The 6,535-nt window shown below is 42.7% G+C and overlaps 1 protein-coding gene across 3 annotated transcripts in view; it reads right to left on the reverse strand.

Annotated features, from left to right (window-relative positions):
- KIAA0368 (KIAA0368 ortholog) overlaps window positions 1-6,535 on the reverse strand; it is a 137,862-nt gene that overhangs the window by 60,288 nt on the left and 71,039 nt on the right. The gene's annotated exons all lie outside the window — the stretch shown is intronic.

Here is a 6,535-nt window from a genome sequence, read left to right on the forward strand (position 1 = left end):
TAAAATACCTGAATGGGCTATTCCTGGGGGGGGGTCTGGGCTGGATTCGAACCCGCCACCTTAGGTGTATGTGGCTGGTGCCTTAGCCGCTTGAGCCACAGGCGCCGAGCCAATGCAGTTCTTCTTAATACAAACATTATTTGCTGACCAACCTAGAAATCAATACCAATCAGTACCTCCTATCAATAAACTTGTGGAATCACAAACACAATGGTTCATCCCACAAGTCTGTAAAATTGTGGGGTCTTAACACATTGTAGTGTGCCACCATACCATTCCAATGCCACTCTGCCATTCCATACCACACAGGAGACACAGCCTTATAAGACCATTCATTTGGGGAAAATTAAGTTTCTTAATTACATACACTCACTCCAAACAAATATAATAAAAGCTTCTATGAGAACATTAAAATTAGGACATTCATAGCTCAGTGAATAGAGCACTGGCCACATACACTGAGGCTGGTGGGTTCAAGCCCAGCCTGGGCCTGCTAAACAACAATGACAACTGCAATCAAAAAATAGCCAGGTGTTGTGGCAGGCACCTGGAGACCCAGCAAATCAGGAGGCTGAGGCAAGAAATGCACTTAAGGCCCAAGAATTTGAAGTTACTGTGAGCTGTGATGCCACTGCACTCTACTGAGGGCAACATAGTGAGACTCTGTCTCAAAAAAAAAAAAAAGGACATTCTCCAAGTGTGCAGTCAGGGTAGAGGTGTTCCATGTCTTGTAAAATCGTATCCAGAAGGCAAAAACACCATGTAGATGTGTCCTGTGCAGCATCCAGCAAGTTCAAATATTAAACATCAGCATCAAAAATATCTAAACCCATCAAATTTCTACTTCTTATGAGAAAGACCACCCTTACACTTACAGGCTCACATCTATAATCCTAGTGATACAGGATGAGTGGCATGGAGCTGGGGGGGGCGCAGACCAGCTGCCTCCGCCTTGGTGGGGTTGGTGCAGTGGCAGTGAGCAGCAGTGGAATGAGCCGGCTGGAGGGCAGGCAGGAGGGCCCCATTTCCTAGGCCTGGGAATGACAGGGATTGTAGCCATTCATTTGCAACCCAGACAGGACCCAGACGTGTCCCAGACATGCTAAATGTAACTACTAAGAGCTAAATGTAACTACCGAAGGCCAGACATGTCTCAGACACATCCCAGACACCATGTCCCAGACAAGCTAAATGTAACTACCAAGCCCCACTAAATGTAACTACCAAGGGCCCCATGGGACTATATTTATACCCCTAGACAAAGAGCCTGGAGACAGAGAGAAGAGCTTCTCTCTCCTGACCTTGGTTTTCTCTCTCTGTCAGGAGCTCTGGAGCTTCTGTATTCTGTCTTACCACTGATCTGTGGTCCGCAGATTCATTCTTCGAATCATCAAGACCAAGAACCTACTGAAGAGTGAAATTCCGGTATCATATTTGGGGGCTCATCCAGGATTGACGATCTGTGGTAAGCGATGGGACCACTTACCTCTATCCTGCTTTTCTCTTGAGTTATAATGGAGACTAATAATTTTGATGCCCATCAGCCAGTAAATGTGCACAGTGTGGCTGCTGACCTCCAGGTCACAGGTAAGAGGCTTTTGGGGAATGAACTTTCTAATTCCCCTTGGCTCCAGAAAGGAGTTGAAGGGAATGTTAGAAGACTTTTGAAACTGTTCTGTATTTACTCCTTTTCTTTGGTTGGCCAAGTAAAGAGACAGCACCCAGAGGCCCTGGGGTCTCCAGTAATGGTTCTGACTCCAGAACATGGGAGGGCCTTCAGAAAATCATGCTCTCCCAGTTCTAACTATCCTCTCTTCTCTTCCATGGTGCCAAACTTTTCCGATTTATTGCTAGAATCTCTATAGACCTCTTCAGCTTCTCTCTCTCTTTGTAGTTTACCTCTCTGTTTGAATGTCGGTAAAGGATTGCTTTTGTACGGGCTCAGTCTGTAATTTTTCGGATGTTTTAAGTGTACCTCAGATGTTGTAGGTGTATTGTAAAGTCCTTTTTATTGCCTTTCATTGCAAAATTAAATTCAAGGGGCGCTTTCATATGTCTGAGAAAAAAAGGCTAAACCATGTTAACTACAACTCAGCTCCAAACAAAGGTCAAAAAGACTCCCCTACATGGCTTCTCTGGGCAACTAGAAGCCTATGAAGGGAAGCCCAGGCCAACTCCCCAAGGCAAGAATGGCCCTAAACCAGCGGTTCTCAACCTGTGGGTCGCAATCCACAGGAATTGTATTAAAGGGTTGGGGCATTAGGAAGGTTGAGAACCAATGCCCTCAACCCTCAGCTACAGTTCAGTCTCTTAAAAATGAAGAAAGGTAATGAAAATGACCCTGGGTTATTTGATTTCTTCTGGTTTATGGTATAAACGGGAACTACAGAATCAAGAAACTACAGAATTAGTAAAACATATTACTTCTTTAGCTAAATTTCAACAAATCCTTAAAAACCTGCCAACTACATTTTCACATTCAACACTAAAAGAGCTTTTCTCTCTTGGAGATCTAGTCATGATCAAAACTCTTCCCTCTAATTCCCCTTCCCAAACCCCAACTTGGGAAGGTCCCTTTTCTGTTATCTTGTCTTCTGCTACAGCTGTTAAAGTTATGGGAATAGATTCCTGGATACATCATTCACGAGTAAAATCCTGGAACCCACCACCTTCTACAGAAGCAGACCATGACGAGAATCAACCACAGTCCACCTACACTTGTGAGCCTACAGAAAATTTAAAGTTATTGTTTTGAAGATCTTTAAGAAAAGTGTTAATATAGTTTTCTTTTTAAACATCACTGACTTTGTTCTTCTAACCTACACAGTATATAACCCCCTCCTCTCACTGTTCTACCCTTGCCTTTTAATGTGCTAATCAGATTTGTGTCTTCCAGAAATGTCATCAAGCCACACACAGTAAAGATGGTTCCAGACCAGACCTGATTCTATCATGGACCCCTGGATATCTCTCCCTCCAGAGAAACTAACTGCCCCCTCGTATCATCGCCCGACTCAGCAGGAAGCAGTTAGATTGAGCCTTCATCCTTTTTCCCTAACAGCAGTTAGAGTTTCAACTAGGAGAGGGAGACTTGATACAGGACAGGTGGCATCCCAGCCAGCATATGGAGCTGGGGAGCGCAGACCAGCTACCTCCACCTTGGCGGTATTGGTGCGGTAGCAGCAAGCAGCAGAACCAGCGGGCTGGAGGGTAGGCAAGGGGACCCCATTTCCTAGGCCTAGGAAAGGGACTGTAGTCATTCATTTGCCACCCAGACACAACCCAGACAAGTCCCAGACATGCTAAATATAACAACCAAGACACACTAAATGTAACTGCGGAGGTCCAGGCATGTGCCCAGACATATTGTCCCAGACATGCTAAATGTAACTACCAAGACTCACTAAATGTAAATGTAACTACCAAGGGCCAGATATGTCCCAGACATGCTAAATGTAACTACCAAGACACACTAAATGTAACTACCAAGGGCCAGACATGTCCCAGACATATTGTCCCAGACACGCTACTTAACTACCAAGCCCCACTAAATGTAACTACCAAGGGCCCCATGTGACTATATATACCCCTAGACAAAGAGCCCGGAGAAGACAGAGAGAGAAAGAGAGCTTTTCTCTCTCGACTTGGGTTTTCTCTCTCTGCCAGGAGCTCTGGCGCTTCTGTATTCTTTTCTGTAAATAAATCCTCTCTTACCACTGATCTGTGATAAGAATCTGCTGGTCCGCAGACTCATTCTTTGAATCACCAAGACCAAGAACCTACCGAAGAGCAAAATTCTGGTATCACTAGCCTCTGGGAGGCCGAGATGGGTAGATTACCTGAACTCAAGCATTCGAGACCAGGCTGGGCAAAAGCATGAGCAAGACCCATGTCTACTAAAAGTAGAAGAACTAGCTGGGCATTATGCTGGGAGCCTGTAGTCCCAGCTATTTGGGAGGCTGAGACAAGAGGATTGCCTGAGCCTGAAAGTTTGAGGTTGCTGCACAGCATTCCACCCAGGGCAACAGAGTGAAACTCTGTCTCAAAAAAAGAGAAAATAAATAAAACCAAAGAAACAAACAAATAAAACCTCCATACTTTTGTTCCTAAAACTACCAGCAGTATTCAGATCTTTCTTAACAATAACATGTAAGCTACAGACTAGTATTAAGTATTTGCTTTATAACTGTCACTGTGCTAAATACCATGAAATATTATTTTTTTCTTTTTGTTTATTTTATTTTAAGACTAGTCAAGTGCAGTAATGAGAAGGGGAGAAAGAATAGAACAAGGAGTTCATTCTGTAGAAATATTTTTTATTGTTGAGGATTCACTGAGGATACAGAGAACCAGGTTACACCAATTGCATTTGTTAGGTAAACAAATAACGGCATCCTTCCTCCAAGAGGTGTGTGACACACCATGACACCCTACCTCCCTTCCTCCTTCCATCTCCTCATTCCCCCTTCCCCCCCACGTATTAGCATCAATTGTCCTGGTAACAGAACATTAGATTCTTGCTTCTCCATCCTTGTGATGCGTTACTAAAAATAATGTGTTTCAATTCCATCCAGGTTAGTACAAAAGATGTAAAATCAACATGTGGCTCAGGCTGGTCTCAAACTACGCTATGAAGTAGATGCTATTATAACAGATTTCTTTTTAAAAGAGAAAAACCTGAGAATTAAGATCAGAAGCAAATAACTGACATTACAAAAAAACTACAGACTAATATCCTTCATAAACATTGATGCAAAAATCCTCAACAAAATACTAGCAAACCAAATTCAGCAGCATATATATTTTTTTAACCAAAGACAGAATTCTACTCTGTCACTCAGGCTGGAGTACAATAGCATTATCATAGTGCACTGTAACCTCAAACTCCAGGGCTAAATGGGCCTCCTGCTTTAGACTCCCAAGTACCTGGGTCTACAGGCATGCACTACCATGCCCAAATCATTTGTTTTGGTGGGAGTGGCGGGGACAGTAGAGATAGAGGTCTTGATAAGTTGTGCAGGCTTGTCTCCAACTCCTGGGCTTAAGTGTTCCTCCTATCTTAGCCTCCCAAAGTGCTGAAATTGCAGGCATGAGCCACCCTGCCCAGCCTCAGCAGCATACTGAAAGATTTATACACCTGTACTACAGCTGGGTACACAAAGGATACAAAGTCAACAAACAACAATCGCTGTATTTCTACACAATGACAGTAAACAATCTGAAAAAAGAAATTACATGTACAATTCCATTTACAACAGCACCAAAAAGAATAAAATACTTAGAAATTAACCAAAGACATGAAAAGACTTATACAATGAAAACCACAAAACATTGCTAAAGGCAATTTAAAAAGATTACAAAAACACATACCACATTAGTATATTGGAATATTGACTTAATATTGTTAAGGCAGCAATACTAACCAAAGCAATCTACAAATTCTGCTCAATCCCTATGAAAATCTCACCAATTTTGTTTCTCCAGAAAGAGAAAGGCCATTCTAAAATTCATACGGAAGCTCAAGGGATCCCAAATAGCCAAAACACTTCTAAAAAAGAACAAGCTAATCAAAAATCACTTTCTGATTTCAAAAGTGAGTATAACGCTAAGGTAATCAAAACAGTACAATGGCACCGAGATAAAGACAGACATACAAAAAGCTAATGGAATAGAAAAGAGAACAAGATAAACCCTTGCATATAGGGTCTTTCTTGAGTTTAAAAGGGATTATTGTCATATATTTAGGGTAAATGGGAACCACGCACAGTATAGATTGAGTGTCCCTTAAACAAAATATTTGGGACCAAAAGTGTTTCAGATTTCCGATTTTTTTGGTTTTAGAATATTTGCATGTGCATAATTAATGAGATATCTCGAGAATAGGACCTAAATCTAAAAACAAAACTCGTTTATGTTTCATATACTTATACATACATATAGCCTGAAGGTAATTTCTTTTTTTCTTTTTTTGAGACAGAGTCTCACTTTATCATCCTGTGTAGAATGCTTTGGTGTCACAGCTCACAGCAACCTCCAAGGCTTAGGCGACTCTCTTGCCTCAGCCTCCCAAGTAGCTGCCACTATAGTCACCTGCCAGAACGCCCGGTTATTTTTTTGTTGCAGTTTGGCCGGGGCTGGGTTTGAACCTGCCACTCCTGGCATATGGGGCCAGCACCCTACTTACTGAGCCACAGGCACCACCCTCTTTTTTTTTTTTTTTTTTGCAGTTTTTAGCTGGGACTGTTAAACCTACCACCTCCAGCATATGGGGGCGGTGCCCGATTCCTTTGAGCCACAGGTGCCCCCTTCTTTTCTTTTTTTTTAGACAAAGTCTTACTATGTCACCCTCGGTAGAGTGCCTCCAGTGCTGTGGAGTCACACCTCACAGAATGCTCAAACTCTTGGGCTTAAGCAATTCTCTTGCCTCAGCCTCTCAAGTAGCTGGGACCACAGGTGCCTGCCACAACGCCTGGCTATTTTCTTGTTGTAATTGTCATTGTTGTTTAGCAGGCCTGGGCTGGGTTCAAACCCTCCA

Source organism: Otolemur garnettii, unplaced genomic scaffold, assembly GCF_000181295.1.
Source record: "Otolemur garnettii isolate 467f Iridium unplaced genomic scaffold, OtoGar3 scaffold00014, whole genome shotgun sequence".
In the NCBI taxonomy this organism is placed as follows: domain Eukaryota; kingdom Metazoa; phylum Chordata; class Mammalia; order Primates; family Galagidae; genus Otolemur; species Otolemur garnettii.